This window comes from Capra hircus, chromosome 13 (assembly GCF_001704415.2).
Source record: "Capra hircus breed San Clemente chromosome 13, ASM170441v1, whole genome shotgun sequence".
NCBI classification, from domain to species: Eukaryota; Metazoa; Chordata; class Mammalia; order Artiodactyla; family Bovidae; genus Capra; species Capra hircus.
This window is the reverse complement of record NC_030820.1, coordinates 3194129-3212476: the sequence shown is the minus strand read 5'-3', so window position 1 is coordinate 3212476 and position 18348 is coordinate 3194129. Positions and strand designations below refer to the sequence as shown.

General features: G+C 42.7%; 1 long non-coding RNA gene and 1 other non-coding gene across 2 annotated transcripts in view; both read left to right on the top strand.

Annotated features, from left to right (window-relative positions):
• The window catches only part of LOC102181967, a 76657-nt gene continuing 58924 nt past the window's right edge, over positions 616-18348 (top strand). Inside the window, exon 1 of the long non-coding RNA XR_001918983.1 lies at positions 616-810. This is a non-coding gene — a long non-coding RNA (uncharacterized LOC102181967). The remainder of the gene's footprint in view (positions 811-18348) is intronic.
• On the top strand, positions 12906-12978 carry TRNAF-GAA. Its single transcript has one exon. It is a non-coding gene; the product is annotated as a tRNA-Phe (tRNA).

Sequence of the window (18348 nt, the reverse complement as noted above, 5' to 3'; positions counted from 1 at the left end):
GTAGGGTAAGGGACATCCTAGCCCCAGCACCATAGTTCCTGTGGTGTCTTCCTCGACTTGAGTACATGAGTGCCTCCCTGAGTCTCACTCTCCTTATCTGTAATAAGGGGTCCTAGATGTGTCTGAGAATCCTCCAGCTCTGCAAACTTTGTGATTATGATAGTAAGGGAGGGGCCACCAGCCTGCTTTGCTTTGGGGGCAACGGAGTGTTTATGGCGCCCTCATTTTTAAGAGCAGGAGACGCCCCCTTTTCTCCTTGTCCTTTCCTTCCCTCCTGATCATGTCCCTGTCACTCTAGGAACATAAACTTCGAGGACGAGGACGAAGCCCCGAGTGTGTGAGGGGCGGCCAAGTCCAGCCCCCGCAACCCCTGTGGCGTCTCTGGCTTTAACCCCAGAGTCACAGAGGGAGACGTCTGGGCTTCTGCAGGCCCGGAAGCTCAAAGCCCTTCCTTTTGCGCCCCTCTCTCCCGCCCTGTCTCTCTCCTCCCCCTCCTTTCCCCTTCCTTCCACTGCTGTTTACTGATCCCCCAAGTCGTGATGACGTGCCAGGCGCGGTGCCAAGCGCTAGGGCCCCGAATTCATCAGAGGGTGGGCGAAAGCTCTGCCCCGGCGGAGTCTACCGGGGCGGGCGTGGAAATAAACAAACAGTGACGGTGCCGCGCCCCGAGGGCGCCCGCGGAAGCGAGCGCGGGGTGCTCGCGAAGCCCCCGGGAGGACGCCCGACCCCGGGAAGGCCGGGCCGGCGCCTCCCGCCGCCGCAGATGGCAGCGGGCGGAGGAGGCCGGGCTGCAGCCCCGCGGGGACCGCGGTGAGTCAGGAGTCCGCCTCCCCGCCCGCGCGCGGGCGAATCCCGGCGCTCAACTCGGCGCCGCCCGCGCCGCGCCTCCGCCCTCCCCCGGCGCCTGGCTCCCCGCGCCCGCCCGCCGCTGGCACCAGCCCAGGGTCGCGGCGGCAGGAGGGAGCCGAGAGGACGGGTGCTCGCGCGGCTGGAGCGGGGCGATCGCGGGGTTGCCGCGCTCCTTGGCATCGGGAACGTTGCCGGGGAAAGCGGGGAAACAGAACCCGTGAAATGACTCAGGGTTCTTGGAGTGGCTGCGACGCGGTGGTGCAGAGGGCTGGTTCCAGAAGGAACGATGGGATGCCAGAGGCCTGGTGGTTCTCTAAGGCTCAAAGAGAGGGACCCTGCTCCAAGCCAAGCTGGAATTTTTGCAGGAGAGTAGAAATGCACTTAAAATGTATATCCCTAAAAATATCTAACTGCGTATTTGAGTGAATTCGCAGCAAGCAGGTGACCTAGAAAGGGAAATAAAATCCTGAAGCCTTGTGTCTCCACAGAATAATCCCTCTGCTGGGCCAAAGGCAAATGCCTTAACCCCACTGGCCTTTCCAGATGACTTTTGGAAAGAAAGCCTGGAGGCAGGTTGGAAATGAGGTCATTTCTGTTAGTAACTACCCAAAGGGGCAACTCCAAAAAGCCACCTTGAGCTCCACGGGTGGCAGGGAGGTCACCAGGTCCCCCAGGAGCTCCTGCTAGCTGGAATCTGTCCTTCCTCCATAGGCTAAAGGCAGAGGACTGGCACTGCCCCGGGCCTCTGGGATGAAAGAGCTGCCCCAATTTAGAGGTGCTTCCACCAAGATGGGCAGTGACTTGTTCAGTAAAGCCTATGATTTGGGATCTCAGCTCACAGAGGGCCAGTGGAAACTTCTGTGCCTCTTATCTGTAGCAGTTTGCTTCCAAGGAGCAGAAAGCTATTTTTCCTCCATAGAGTGGCCGAAGTCATGCTCCTGCCACCCAAGTCAGATTGTACTGTCACAGACCCCTCCTGTGACTTCCCATCCCAAGTCATTACCAAGCCTAAAGGCCCTCTGAGATCAGGCCCCTGTTACATTTGCCTCCTTCCCGTCCCCTCTTTCCCCTTGCTCCTTCTGCTCAGGCCACACCGGGCTCCTCCCTGGTCCTTGAACACAGCAGGTGCACTCCCAGCAGGGTCGTCCCGCATACTGTCAACTGAATGACTGAGCACATTGTATGCTTACTTATGTGCTTATCAAGCATCTCCCCTAAAAAGCGAGTCCCCTGGGGACAAGATCTTTGTCTGTTGGGCTGTTCTACTTCCGGTGCTTGGCACACTGTAGGGGTTCAAATAAATATTTGTGGAAGGAATGAGGTCAGGATCCACCGAGGAATTTGTTCAACTTCACAGTTAGAGAAACAGCTAGAAGATGAGCCCTGGTCACTTTCCTGACCTAGAACTTTTCTGGTATCTCAGACTCAGGCTGGTTATTTGGAAATGATCTCAAATGAAATCAGATTGGACAATGGCTACTGAATAAGCTGGATATCTTCTCAAGATGGAATTTCTAGGATCCTTAAAAAACCCCAAGTGCCCCGTTACTCTGGAATGCAGCTATTACTTTAAGTAGGAGGTTCCAGTAGATGTTGAGTGATTCGTGATGCTGTGCCAATTTTTGGTCTTTCCTGACATTTCTTATTTAGCTACCTTTGAAGGCTTGGTTGGAAGCTGAGCTTTAAAGAATATAGGGCCTTTACTGACTCTCATCCTACCCATTTAGTCTGGAGTTATTTTTGAAAGAGAGAGTCCTGCAGACTGAAACCAGAATCCTAAGATCTGTATCAAATCATTAGAATACTGCTAATGGTCATTTGGGCAAAGATGGGCATTCTAAGTGGTTCAGGCTTCTTGCGGCCATTTTTTTTGTGTGTGTGTCATACCATCTAGTTCTTTTCTTAGCAATTGTTTTATTTTTTTTCTTTTAAATTGGAATATTATCAAGGATATCCAAGAATATCAGCAGTGCTAGTACTTTTTAAAATAGCATGATGCAAAGAAGTCCCAGAGTTGGAGACAGGAAAACTGGGCTTGCATCTTGTTTGCTCTGTATCCCAGCTCTGTGACCCTCTTTGTATCTTCAAGTCCTCATTTGAACAGGTAGGGTTGTACTATCTACCTGAGAGCTCTGCAGTGAAGGTCAGATGAGTTACTGTAGAATAAAGTGCTTTATAGGTGGTATAACCCTGGGTACTTCAGTGCCCAGCATGATGCTGTTAGAAAGAACATTAAAAATAAAACTGAGGATAAAAGTCCATCTTTCTGCAGTTGCAGTCAGGGTGGCGGCTGTGTACAAAATACAGAGCACTAGAGCACATTAAGAAAGGAGTTGAGAGCAAAAATGAAAAATCTTCAAGTGTCAAGGTCACTGTGCCCGGATGGGGGTGGGGAAGTGATCAGTATAGAATTATAGAAGTGTGGAAGTATGTAACAGATAAATCATGGGGCTGGACCGGTGAGAGCTGGAGGGACCAGACAGTGGATACTATCTGATCAAACTGGCATGCAACTGAGAATGGAAAGCTGGAAGGATGGGTGGGGCAGGGTCTAGATCCTGTCCTCCTCACATCTTCAATTTAGCAAATGTTCTTAAGTGAGGACCAGGTGTTAGACATGGTCTTTCCATCATTTCCAGGACACTGTCCCCAGATACCTCATGAATAATTACATCCTTCTTGTAGTGTGCTGCTATTGGTATACCCTACCCCTCCTCTGCTCCTTACCCCATCTTAGCTTGGAGCAGTTGATTAGAGAAGTAGGGGATTTTAAACTCCTGAATACCAAGAAAAGCATGCAGTTTTCTATAGTTGGAAGCCTGATGCAGGTTTCTAGGGAGTCAGAAGAACTGGGTTTTCTGAGGCTTTGATGATGCATCCAACAAAGCCAAAATGACTGATTCAAACCAAGTAAAATATTTAAATTTACTCTCTTGTTATCAATTTATGAAACACTTATTCTATGTTTTCCATGTGTTGCCTCCTCTGTATTAGGCTTTCCTGGTGGCTCAGATGGTAAAGAATCTGCCCCAAATGCAGAAGACCTAGGTTCGATCCCTGGATTGGGAGGATCCCCTGGAGAAGTGAATGGTAACCCACACCAGTATTCTCATCTGGAGAATTCCATGGACAGGAGCCTGACAAGCTACAGTCCACAGGCTTGCAAACAGTTAGACACGACTGAGTGACTAACACACCCCCCTCTGTATTATCTGTTTTAGTCAATAAGCCACTAGTGGGTAGGCAGTCTGGCTTCCTAGCACACCAAGCACCAAGTGAAAAGCACCATAGAAAATATTGTCTAAAGACAATGTGTTTTCTCTATCATATAAAATAGCCTTCAAATGACCAAAGTTTTTCATCACTCATTGAATATGTATCTGGTGCCTATGGGGTTCTCACTTCACTTACTTTATTTTTATTTGGGTCCTTAACATTGGGTTGATCAAAATGTTCTTTTGGGTTTTTCTGTAAGATGTTATAGGACTTTTTGGCCAACTCAATAATTGCTTCTCATAAATAATCCTATGATGATACAGATCCTGATACTGAAGCTTCTGCTCATCTAGGACTTAAGAAGAGAAGGTGATTCACTGACTGGAGAGAAACAGAGTAATGATAACAAATGGTAAACCCATTTGCATTGAATTGAAGGTAGGAAGATGAAAGGAAGGTAGTGTCTCAGTCAGCTATTGCTATATGACAAATCAGCCCCAAACTCAATCATTTCAAATCTTTTTTTTTTTTTTTCTATACTATGCATCACTGGTTGGATGGAGGTTGGATAATCTAGGGTGTGTTCAGGTGGTCTTGGTTCAGTGTGTAGATAGTAAGAGCACCAGAGGTCAAACTCAACTAAGCAAGTTCATTTTGAGTCTTCATCACATCACATTTGCTCCTGTTTCATTGGGTGAAGCGACTCACATTGCTGAACCACTCATCAATAAAGGGGAAGGAATTCTGTCTCTAGAGGGAGGAAGTACCAAAGGTCCTGCATACAGTGAGAGGCAAAACAGGGAGGATCAATAATGCATAAATTAGAATCTAGTTTCTGTATATGGAATGTTTCCAGGAGATGGGAATATCATTGTATTCTACCCCCTGATATTCTAACTCATTAAAATCAGTTAATACATGGATTAGGCTGTTCTAGCAGCAGTTGGAATTCTCCTCCAGTGAAAGCCCTTTTGGCTGTTGATTCATTGGCAACCGCAATCCTAGACATGGAATCAGAGTCTTCAGTTCAAGTTCTAGTGGTACCACTTCTCTGTACATCTCTGAGTGGCATGCTCCAGGTGCTGTTTCCTCATCTATAAACTGAGAGTAATCATTCTCTACTTATTTCATAGGGTTGTTATAAAAGTCAAAATTAAATGAGATCATAAGTATGAAAGTGTTCTGCAAGGTGGAAATAACTGCACAGCAAGGAAACATTATTAATGAGCAAAGTGCCCAAAGCTTCCTGATATGGGGCCTGTTTGTACTGGAGATTTTTAGAAGTCCATCCTCTTATTCAATTCCACTGATTCAGCAACTTGCATTGTTTTTTGTTTTTTGTTTTTTTTTGACTTGCACTGTTATTGCGCTCCTTAGGCCTTGTTCCTGGTGCAGCCAGAATGTAGCATAAGTAGTCTGAGATGAGGCGGGGTAGTCAGGGTGGGACTATCAGGAAAGGAGCATGAAACGAAGTGGTGAAGCCAAGGGAAAATTCAGCCCACTTCTTGTGTTTCTGAACAGCAGCGTGGCCATCAGTGTCCTCTGAGGGTCTCCCAGTACGGAATTCTGAAACCAATGTCCTTTCTTGTGATTGTTATTTAATTTCTTCCTGGTTATTTTTCAGTGGTTTTTAATGGAGGTTGGAGCATGCCGTGGGAGGCAGTGCCAACTAATACAGAGTAATGCGCAGCTTTCAACAGTATCTTGTGGTTTCCTTTGCTTGGCTTTCACTTCAGTTATAAAATCCTTGATGTTCATGAGTCCACCTAAAAATACATACTTGTTTAACAACCTTCGCCATCTACATTCTGCATATTCGGATCTGGGAGGCCATCTGTTCTATGTCTTGGAGCGAGCTGGTTCCTAGGTGTGCCATCCAGCCTCATCCGGGAGGTGGCCTGGGGTGTCCATATGGCCTCTGGCATTTTCCTGGTCACACCAATACCTGGGCTCAGGCCCAAGAAGAGGTTTGAGACTAGGAATGAGCGTCGTCCCAAACACACCTAGGTTGGATCTTCAGTGTAATCTGACTTTTCATGCTGTATCTGGAGAGAGAAGGGAAGGCCATAGGGTATTTCTAGTGATCTCCTGTGACAAAATTCATTGCTTAGAGGGTTTCTCCTTAGTGCAGTTATTTAGGCAAGACCCCTAAATGGAATGGTGTAATCTCTGATTTTCTAAGAAACACCCTACCCACACTGGATCCAAGATAAGGTAGGTTGAAATGTGAGCTTAAGATAAAACAAATGTGCGCATGAAGCTTAATGAACTTGGTATGGGGAGGAGGGGCAGTTGATGGAGTCAAGATCCCTTAGTCCCAGCCTCAGCTTTGTCCCTGACCGGCTATGAAGTCTTGAATTAAGCCTTTCATGGACCTGTGCCCTAGTTTCCTCCTCTGTGGCAGGGGTGAATTGACCAGATGTCCTTCAAGTCCCACCCAGCTTTGTCATCTGAGACTTTGATGCCTTCCCTGTCCTCACTGATAAAATGAGAAAGGGGAACTATTTTACCTCCTCCACCTCATGATTGTGCTTTCTAGTAGGAGGGAAACGGGACTGCACAGGGCTCAGCGCAAGCCCTGGCGGCCATATGTGTTCTTTGGCAAGAATCTAGGATTAGAAGATGGAAAGGAACACAGAAGGAGAAGCGGACCTTTTCCCATTGGCATGAGAGGGAGTGTTTTGGTTTAAATGCTCCAAACAAAAGTAAGACAAAGGAGTCTGCATCTTAACATTTTTCATGTAAATAATAGGCATCAACCCATTAGTGACAGTAGTCAGAGGGCATTATTTCAAAGTGCATTTTTCACCCAACAGGTACCGTTTGGAGTCCAAAGGCACATTTTTGGCAAAGCCCCCAGGCCTGGTGATGTTTTCCTTAGCAAGGGGCATTTAGAAACTGGGAGAGAGACTATGCAGAAAAGGGAGTGTGTCCAGAGAGTAAACATGTCTGTGTTGCTCATTTTCCAGGAACACAAAATTAATAACCTCAGTGGCTTGATTCTCCCTGTGGATGCATCTAGACACCTCACTGCCACTGCAGGTGCCTGGGGATTAATGAGCATCCTCCGCAGCTTGGCTTGTTTTTGCTTTTACCTCTCTCTCTTTCCTAAAATCTTCCATCTAGTGCATCACCCTGTTTGGCCAGCAATGACAAGAAACAATGCATTGGTTTACTGGGCTTTGAACTCATAGCTGTTTTCTAGACTGCGTCAGTGTCAGATGGTCTGTGTATACATCAGTCTCTTTGGGGATGGAAAGAGGAAAATTGTGATAAGCTAAATAATTTGTGGGGTGCATTTTAAAAGTTCTAAGTAGGTGTTGCTTTTATAAATTCTTGTGGGCCAGTGTAGCTCTAGTTTGCTGCTGTTAGGTGCTGCTCACAGGGACCCAAGTGCAAGTAGTTGAGTTGGAGGGTGATGCCAACAAGCCCATAAGGAGGAGGCGGGGCAGGGACAGGGAAGCAGGGTCAGATTAGGTTCATCCCACTGAGGGACTCTGAGGGCCCATGTTGAGAATTCGTCTGAGTTAGTTATCCAAAGGGAGCCAGGAGGCTGGGGTATTTATCCATGAATCCCTGTCAGTTATTATCTGAGGGCTGCTCCAAATGTATGTAAATTACTCAACAGGGGCTTCCCTGGTGGTTCAGTGATAAGAATCTGCCTGCCAATGCAGGAGACCCGGGTTGGATCCCTGGGTCAGGAAGCTCCCCTGGAGAAGGAAATGGCAACCCACTCCACTATTCTTGCTTGAAAAACCCCATGGACAGAGGAGCCTGGCTGGCTACAGTGCATGGGGTAGCAAGAGTTGGACGCGACCTAGCGGCTAAGCCACCATGGGCCTGACTAGTTCTAAGGCGGAAGCACTAGAATACACCCTCAGGAGTAGAGATTCATGTGCATCAGTCACGTCTGACTGGGCGGATTCTTTACCGCGGAGCCTCCTGGGGAGCCCAGAAATTCAGGTAGGAGAGCTTTATTACGTTAAGAGCTAAAGGAATATGCGCAGGGCTGTACCTGTACTTGCTGCAAATAGGCACATCAAGGAGACCACATACAACAAATAGATACATGTGGATGAAAGTATCAGACTTCCTCCCTCAAAGTTAAATGATAAAGGAGCCAAATGATTCAGAACTGAAATGGCCAAAAATTGGAATGAAGCTTAAACCAGGCTCCTCAATGATTTTGCCAGGCATGGGGTTATTTTCTCCTCTATTTCTTTGTGGCACTTTCTCTGTGTTGGCTAAATTCTCAGTAGTTGCTACCCTCATGGTTGCAAAATAGTTAACAGTAGCTATATTTTTTGTCTTTAACATCCAGCCAAGAAGAGAAAGTCTGTTTTATAAAGAGCTTAAATAAGTTCTATAATTAAGTCTTTTGGGCTATGATTGCCATTATTGGGGTCATAGTCCCACCTTTAAAACAACCATTGCAGCCAGGGGACTTAAGTCTATCAAAATTCCTGAGTTTTTGGAAGGAGTGAGAATGGTGACTCTAACTCAGAACACCTGACTGGGAAGTTTAGTCTGTTGAGACAAGAATAGGAGGTGATTATTACTGAGGTCTTTAAATCTAATAGTACAGGTGTTTGATAAACTTAAAGGAGTTAAATTCAGTGATATTATCTTTCAGCCCCTTAATGAATCCGGCTGAATGTCCAAGAAGGAGAGAAAGAAATCAACAGAGGTGGAGTGAAAGAGGGAGGCCAGGAAAGAAAAGTGATGGTGCAAAGCCTGGGTACCAGTCACCACTCCAGGGAGCTGAATTCAGACTGTATCTCTGACAACACTAATGCTGGGTAATATTTATTTAGCTGAGCCTAATAAGCAGTGTAAAGCGTCTCATCTCTCAGATTGGCACAGCAAGGGGCCACAGCAGCCAGGCTGCTGATAATTAACAGTGAAATGCCTGGCGTGCTTGGTCCTGCAACATCCGAAGAGAAGCCTGGGACTGCTGGGCAAATTTATTTTCTTCTTGCTGGCTGGGGTAAGGAGGGAGCTTGCTGCAGAAAATTACTGAAGAGGCAGCCAGCCAAGTGCAGAACAAAATGGCTGTTGTGAAAAGACAGGCTGGGCTGAGAAGGGCAACTCATCCCTTACCTGTGAAGGTTCCATACTCACACACTTTGCATTTTCAGTATCCTTAGCCGTAGACTGATATAGGCAAAGCGGAGATAAATTGTTTTTAATTCACAAGTGCTGCAGTTGAAACAGCAGCTGCAGAATCAAAGAATTTTCGAATTCAAGTGAACCTTGTACTCTGTGCGGTTCAACCGTGTGTGTTTACTAATGAAGAAATAGAAGCCTAGCACAGATGTGCGGCTTGTGACTTCACAGCTGAGTCGACACGAGAACTCAGTCCCCATGTCTGCCACTGCAGTGTTGATAATAACAATGTCTATGATCTAAATTCTTAACATTCACCCTGTACATGGATCTTCTTCTCTTTTTACAGCTGAATCATTCAGTGAAATTCCATACAGCAAGTCAATAGAAGACGGATGACTTCAATACTTTAAAAAATTTTTTTAAATTTATTTTTAATTGTAGGATAATTGCTTTACAATGCTGTGTTAGTTTCTGCTGTACAATGTGAATCAGCTATATATATATGTATATACATAGCTAATTCAAGCATATATGTATACGTATATATATCCCCTACCTCCTGAGCCTCCCTCCCATCCCCAGCTTCAATCATTTTTTTAAAAATTTATTTTATTGAAGTAGAGTTGATTTACAATGTTGTGTTAATTTCTGCTGTACAGCAAAGTGATTCTATTATATACATATATATTCTTTTAAATATTTTCTATTATGGCTTATCATAGGATATTGAATATAGTTCCCTGTGCTATACAGTAGAATCTTGTTGTTTATCTCTTCTGTATATAATAGTTTGCATCTGATAATCCCATACTCCCAAGCCATTCCTCCCCCAGCCTCTCTCCCCCTTGGCAACAACAAGTTTGTTCTCTTTGTCTGTGTGGATGATTCCAATACTAATCAGTACTGTTCATGAATAAGTTTGGAAGCTCTCTCTAATTAACTAATAATAGTGATGATGGGGATGATGTTGTTTAGTCACTAAGCTGTATCCAACTCTTTGTGACCCCATGGATTGCAGCCCACTAGGCTTCCCTGTCCTTCACTATCTCCTGGCGTTTGCTCAGACTCATGTCCATCGATTCAAGGATGCCATCCTCTGGTGCCCCTTTCTCCTTCTGCCCTTAATCTTTCTAGCATCAGGGTCTTTTCGAATGAGTTGGTTCTTTGTGTTAGGTGGCCAAAGTGTTGGAGCTTCAGCTTTAGCATCGGTCCTTCCAATGAATATTCAGGATTGATTTCCTGTAGGATGGACTGGTTGTATCTCCTTGCAGTCCAAAGGACTCTCAAGAGTCTTCTCCAGCACCATAATTTGAAAACATCAGTTCTTTGGTGCTCAGCCTTCCTTCTGGTCCAACTCTCATATCCATAGATGACTACTGGAAAAAACATAGCTTTGGCTCTATAGAACTTGGTCGGCAAAGTGATGTCTCTACTTTTCAATATGCTGTCTAGGTTTGTCATAGCTTTTCTTCCAAGGTGCAAATGTCTTTTAATTTTGTGACTGCAGTCACCATCCATAGTGATTTTGGAGCCCAAGAAAATAAAATTTGCCACTGTTTCCAACTTTTCCCCATCTATTTGCCATGAAGTGTTAGGACCAGATGCCATGATTTTAGTTTTTTGAATATTGAGTTTTAAGCTGGCTTTTTAACTCTCTCTTTCACCCTCAGCAAGAGGTTCTTTAGTTCCTCTGCCATTGGAGTGGTATCATCTGTGTATCTGAGGTTGTTGATATTTCTCCTAGCAATCTTGATTCCAACATGTGGTTCATCCATCTGGCATTTTGCATGATGTACTCTGCATAGAAGTTAAATAAACAGGGTGACAAAATACAGCCTTGATGTACTCCTCTCCCAGTTTTGTTGTTCCATGTCCAGTCCTAGCTGTTGCTTCTTCACCCGAATATAGATTTCTCAGGAGGCAAGTAAGGTGGTCTGGTATTCCCATCTCTTTAAGAATTTTCCACAGTTTGTTGTGATCTGTATAGTCAAAGGCTTTAGCATAGTCAATGAAGCAGAAGTAGATGTTTTTCTGGAATTCCCTTGCTTTTTATGTGATCCAGTGGATGTTGGCATTTTGATCTCTGGTTCCTCTGCCTTTTCTGAATCCATTTTTCTAAATGCTAGCCTGTGAAATGAGCACAATTGTATGATAGTTTGAGCACTCTTTGGCATTGCCCCTCTTTGGGACTGGAATGAAAACTGACCATTTCCAGATGGGAATGAGAGATAATAATTATTCAGCTCTCAAAATATGCCAGGAATTGTGCTAAATAATTTATGTACATTATTATTTTGAATTTTAATTCTCATAATAAATTTTTGATGTGCTATTCCCCCGTTATATGGTGAAGGAAATTGAGGTTTACAGAGTTTATGATGCATAAGAACTCATAATTGGAAATGGTGGGGCCAGGATCTGATCTCACCTGGTCTCATTCAAAAGCCTGTACCAATAACCATGACTAACTTTTGCTTCTCAGGCCCTGCCAGTATTTCAGTGACTTCTATTTTGTTTTGTTTTGCTTCTCCAAGAAGAAATTCTCTATTCGGAGAGATCTCGTATCTTTTCCTTTTACCCTTAAAAAACTCAAATTAATTGTACTTTGTAAATTTGTGGTTAATGATTTTGGAGATTTAATGCTTTTTTTTTTTAAAGATCACATATGAAGTACTACATTTACATATTTAAAGACAGTTTTCCTAAATGTCAAGTTCAAAATATAGATGTATCTGGATGTGAAAAGGAAATGACTTTCTTGTATTGCTGACTCTCCTAGCTCTCAAACTGAAGGTTGCATCCTGGACTTAGAGCACTGTGAGGACATCAACCCCCACCCGAGGCATCCCTGCAAAATAGTCTTTCTTTCTGCTTGAGTCCCCACCCCTGATCGGCATGACTTCCAATTCTCCTTCCTCCAGTTTCTCCAGATGGCAGACATTTTTCAGCCTCCTGGCTCCTGCAAGTTCTTCCTACTGACTTGGAGCCAATTCCTATAATCTAGCTTCCCCCTCTTCAGAGGGTTGTGCATAGCTTCTACAAGGACGGGGCCATCTGACTCCTCTGCCTGTTGGCTCCTCTTGCCAGTGTCCTCATCTGACCTCGGTTTTCCCCCAGTTGATCCCCGTGGAGAGGTGACTGTTGGTTTGACTTGAATGGTTTTCCTGTTGGCCCCCATCTCATTTTAATTCTTCTTTCCTCAACTTCATTGTTAAGATCCCATTCTTTTCTACTTTGTGGCCGTTTCTACCGGGCTATAATAGTATTATTATAACAGGTAGGTGGGTTAACTCTGTTTTAAACTTAGAGCAAGCAGTTTTGTTAATTACATCAGCAGAGAGCTGGTTCAAGGATTACCAAAGAACTGACCATTGGCATATAGGGGTATGGGAGGAACTGCTCAGCACGGAGGAGAAGCCCCCTACCACAACAAAACTGATGATTGAGGCAGACACAAGAACCACGTAGAACACATCCAAATATAGTTTGTACCTTTCTCCTTTTCTTTTAATTTTTTTCTGTCTTAGCTTGTTAGACCTAAATTTGCCCCTATTTCTAACTTCAAGCAATTACTGTCTTATATGGTGTGGTTTAAGCTTTTCCTACATTGTCAGTAAAAATTGCCCTTCTCTGTCTTCTAGAAACATGCAATCTACCTGAATGTTTATGACATAAGCATTTCCCAAAAGTGTGAAGACTCAATTAATGGGGGGCTTAACTACTCATGGGCTTCCCTGGTGGCTTAGAGGTTAAAGCATCTGCCTGAAATGCAGGAGACCCAGGTTCAATCCCTGCGTCAGGAAGATCCCCTGGAGAGGGAAATGGCAACCCACTCCAGTACTCTTGCCTGGAGAATCCCATGGAGGGAGGAGCCTGGTGGGCTACAGTCCACGGGGTCACAAAGAGTTGGACACGACTGAGCGACTTCACTTTCACTTTCATACTACTCATGAAAATCACCTTTAAGAAAGCAAATATTTCTTCTGTTGGATTTTTTTTATCTTCAATGAATACTTTTTACTTTCCCTTTATATCAATGCTTATATTTTAATTAATTATTATTATTTCTCATATGTTGAGAGCCTTGATGAAAACTATAAGTTTTTTCTCTCCAGTAAAATGTCCAAATCTCTCTCTCTCACACGCACACATTTTGATCTGTATCCCAGGGTATTCATTGCTGCTCATACCCACAGAAGTCCCTTCTTCCTACTACTTTCAGACGAAGAGTTCCATAAGATAAGTGAGGTCATTTTATTTTCCTGATCCTTGTCACCTCCAGACAACAGAAGGAAGGCCAAAGTCCTCCATGACTATGCTCAAATGACTCTTCCTGTCCATTTATCCTCTGTCCCAGCAACATGTGCGTTCTTATCTCTTCGTGCCTTTCAGGCTGTGCACTTGACCTGGAATTCTCTTCTCTCCTTCTCTACCTTGAAGAATCAGATGCATCCCCAGTCACACCAAGAGCAACTTCTGTGACTCCTTCTATCACATAACTGACATAGACGACAGACACAACCAGGCTTCATCCTCCCTTTCTCTACCTTCTGATTCCATGAAGATTTGATCTCTTTGATAGTATTTAGAAGCATGGAAATCTTAAAATTAAACAGAACCTTAAAAACCATTATGTAAAGCTTTATTTTAGTTTGTATCAAAATATTTACCAATAATAATAGCAATTTAAAATAGTTAATGTGCAATTTTTACCTGTTGGGCACTGATCCAGCCATTGGGACATAGCATGGAACTTTATACTGAGAGAAGGAAGACTATAAGTTAGTTTAAAAAAAAAAATACTTAAAATCATTGAGTATTGGAAGTTCATTACTTTGGTAATTGATTTAGAGAATGACTAGAACATTAATTTTTTCAAATTGGGAGGTCGAGAGAAGCATCTTTGACATTTGAGTTGAAACCTGAATGTTAAGAAGGACCTGCCCAGCAATCCCACTTCTGGGCATCCACACCGAGGAAACCAGAATTGAAAGAGACACATGTACCCCAATGTTCATCGCAGCACTGTTTATAATAGCCAGGACATGGAAACAACCTAGATGTCCATCAGCAGATGAATGGATAAGAAAGCTGTGGTACATATACACAGTGGAGTATTACTCAGCCATTAAAAAGAATACATTTGAATCAGTTATAATGAGTTGGATGAAACTGGAGCCGATTATACAGAGTGAAGTAAGCCAGAAAGAAAAACACCAATACAGTATACTAACACATATATATGGAATTTAGAAAGATGGTAATGATAACCCTGTATGCAAGACAGCAAAAGAGACACAGATGTGTATAGCGGACTTTTGGACTCAGAGGGAGAGGGAGAGGGTGGGATGATTTGGGAGAATGGCATTGAAACATGTATACTATCAGGTAAGAAACGAATCACCAGTCTATACAGGATATAGGATGCTTGGGGCTGGTGCATGGGGATGATCCAGAGAGATGATATGGGTTGGGAGGTGGGAGAGGGGTTCAGGATTGGGAACTCATGTACACCTGTGGTGGATTCATGTCAATGTATGGCAAAACCAATACAGTATTGTAAAGCAAAATAAAGTAAAACAAAACAAAACAAAACAAAACAACAACAACAACAACAAAAAATGTAAAAAAAAAAAAAGAAGGACCTGGTCTAGGCAAAGAGGTGGGGAAGAGAACCTGGTAGAAGATGCAGCAAGTGCAAAGGCCCCAAGGTGGGAGCTTGCTAAAATAAAGACAGAAAGCCAGTGGTGGAGGTGTTCTTAGTTGAGAGGAGTTAGGAATTTGGAATTTATTCTGAGTGACACAGAGCCTTCTGAGTCTGCAAGCTCCTGGAAAGCAGACATATGTGACTCCAGTGCAGTGCTTGGCAAAAGAAATAAACGCTGCAAAGAAAAAGCCTTATAACCAAGTCATTTTGAGAATGTTAAGATGCTCCTTATTGTACACTACTGGGAGAAAGTTGTTTCCTAGGCTATGCTATGCATATCCATGGTCACATTTGGCTAAGAGAAAATTCAGCTGTTAAGTAACAACCTTTGGATTTCAATTTTCTCCAAGGACCATTGTGGGAACTTTTATGAGCTCATAAAAGTCCAGCTTGCCCTGCAAGTTCCCATTCATTCCACTTTCTTAGATTGTATCTTATCGCTGAAATGGTTTGAAGCCTCAGGAACTTTACAAGCTTCTATCTGCTGTTGGCTTTTTGCCTCTAGCATTCAATTTTCACACCAATGTTTATGAATTCAAGAATGGTACGAGACTGGCTTCCTCTGATAGGATTTTTTCCCTTTCAACACATTTTCAAACATTGCTTATTTAGAAGGTAGTATAAAACATATATGTTCAGTTTAAAGAATAATTATAAAGTAAATATTTGTGTAACCACTACCTGGGTTATGAAATGGAATGTTGCATTTTAAAAAGTGAGATTTTAGGATCCAAGCCGCCTTTAGAATCGAAATCACCCGGTTTGCATCCCTTCTGTAGATGTAAAGTCTAAGGCTGAGAACTGCCAAGTGGTTTTAGACAGGCCCTGTAGCAGTTAGTGATGATGCTAATGGAGAACCATCAACGCTAAACCAGCAGGTGCCACTGAGATTGGGGGCTCAGTTTCTCAGACCAGGTTGTCTGGGGTTTGGATGAATATTTCAATTAGAGTTGGGAGGGCAAGCAGATGATCTCAGGGAGGGACAATTATTTCCCCTTCTGGAAGCTTTCTATGAGGGTAACACTTATGGTCTCTTTTCAAGGTGCTTGTTAACTATATGTGACTGGATTTTTAGCATGGAGTTCTTTACATCTCTTTTATTCTTTTTCATCACTAATTTGGTTCATGTTTACAGTCAATATTTTCTAACTATTGTAAGATTTTTAGTGAGTGGTGGAATCAGAAGTGGTTTGGAGTTTTGCCTCAGTGGCTTTTTATTCCAAAGACAGTTTTAGTTGGAGGAACAGAGTGTTGTCGTATCTTTTCTCTTTTGCTATTTCTTTGTTGTAGTCTTTATATTAAAAAAATGGATAATAGTGAGTAAAGCACTTTCCTGAAATCTGTGAGCAGTTCTCACAACCTGTTAAGTTTGAGGAGGGGTCACTGGGAACCTCTGATTTATAGTTAGTTGGTCAGAAATACAGTGCCAACCTCAGACCTTCAGTTGGCCTCTGAAGTGGATTGCAGTCTTGTAGGACTAGCCCTTAACCTATGGGGTCTGTGCTAATTCCAGATAGGGTCATAATTGAGTTAAATTATAGGATACTTAGTGTCCACTAAGAATTGGGGAACTACTTGGTATAGTTCCCACACATACACACACACATACACACACACAGACACACATTTGGTAGCAGAAGCGAAAAGGAGAAGAAACTAGTGTTTCTTTTTTTTTTTTTAATGAGTCTAAAGACATTTACACTTAAACATTTAAAAAATACCCTGTGAATTTTTTGTGAAGACAAAAAAAATCATCTTTAGAACGAACGAAGCCTATAACCACTTCCTTCCAAGTCTGTCATCTTTGAATATTTTCACTGTAGTCAAATCAAATTAAAATTTCCATAAAATGTAGTGTTGGTGAGGGGAAAAAGTTACACAGAGGCAGCATATCAGTTTAGGGTTCTGGTTATAATGATGGTGGAAAAGGAGCTGGTGTATAGAATGGGGCAATGAGAAAGGCTTTGTTTCAAAGCAGCTTTTCTCTTGGTGAAACAGTGTGATTTACTCTTTTATCTTTCCATGCTTCGTTTTCCCTCTCAAGCTATCTTCCAGTTCACAAATTCTTCCTTCTGCTCTGTTCTGCTGTTATAATCATCCATTAATTTTTTTCTTCGGCTATTGTATCTTTAGGTTCTAGACTTTCATTTATTCTTTAAAGAATCTTTAAAAATTCTACGTTAAATTTTTCAATCTTAATTTTTATCTGTTTCAATGTAGCAAACAGTTGTAAACTCTGTTTCTTATATTTATGTATAAGGAGACCCTATTGTTTTCTTTATGTGGTCTGATATTTTTGATGCTTCTATTTAATGACTTTTATTTTTATCTGATTTTATTTTATGTAAGACATTATCTTTGGAAAAATATCTGTGGGGATTTTTTTGACCTGTGATGTTGTGAGAGGAATTTCATTTCTTTCTTTCATGTGCCTAGAGCACTAGCATTGTGAGGCCACCTTAATCCAATTTAGGAATTTAGATCATCTGGGCACCCCAGGTGACTCAAAGCTAAATTATATATGAGAGCTTGGTGACTTTGGTTTCAAGTTTTATCTTCCTGATGCAGTGAGCCTGGCAAAAATCCCTTTATACAGTTTCTCAGATGCATCTTCCATATCAGCAAAAAGTGACACCAAATAATGGTTGGCCTCTCTAGTTTTCCCTGGATGTTGACTTGTTAATTCTTTACTACCTTATTTACTCTTTCATGCCTTCAAGTGACTTTTATTATTAATTTTTAAAATATATATTTCCAGTTTTTTCTGGTTGTCCTCCGTGATAAGACTAATTCAGTTATGTACTGTTCTATTTCTAGAGGCGGAGTCTTGAAATAGTGTGATTTATAAACCACTCACCTGTGTGTAAACTTCAGGGGCTGGTTACACACTGACTAGAGAGCAATATCTGAACTGCCACCTTTTTCAGATGTTGCCCTGTTACTTCCTCTGGGGATTACTTCATTGCACTCTGACAGCTGTTTCCTGCCCTTCTCCTCCCAACTCCCTACTGAGCTGTACTCATGACGCAGAACTCTCTCTCGGCATTTCATACCCTGAGCTAGAAGACAAAATGTGTGTCTACACATCCTCAGCCTTCTCATTCAGTTACTGACTGATTGATTGATGACTGTATTTTGGTGAATGGCCAGGAGGGAATAAGTGAACTTTTAGAAAATACATGACTTGAAATCCTGAAAACCAAATCATTTTCTCTTGAAAAATTCAGGATATGTGATATCTTCAGAATCAAATATGTTCTTTTTTGTGAGATTTAACTAAAGATTCAAAATTTTTTCAACACATGCTTCGGATGGGTTTAAAAGTTGGCATAGCAATTTGTGGGTACTTGCAAAAGAGCCTTTTGTAATTTTCTTGGCTTAAAATCCCTTAAACACATGAAGAAGGGTTATTTTTTAAGTAAAATTTTATTGAAGTATAAAATAAATACAGGAACATGCACAGACTA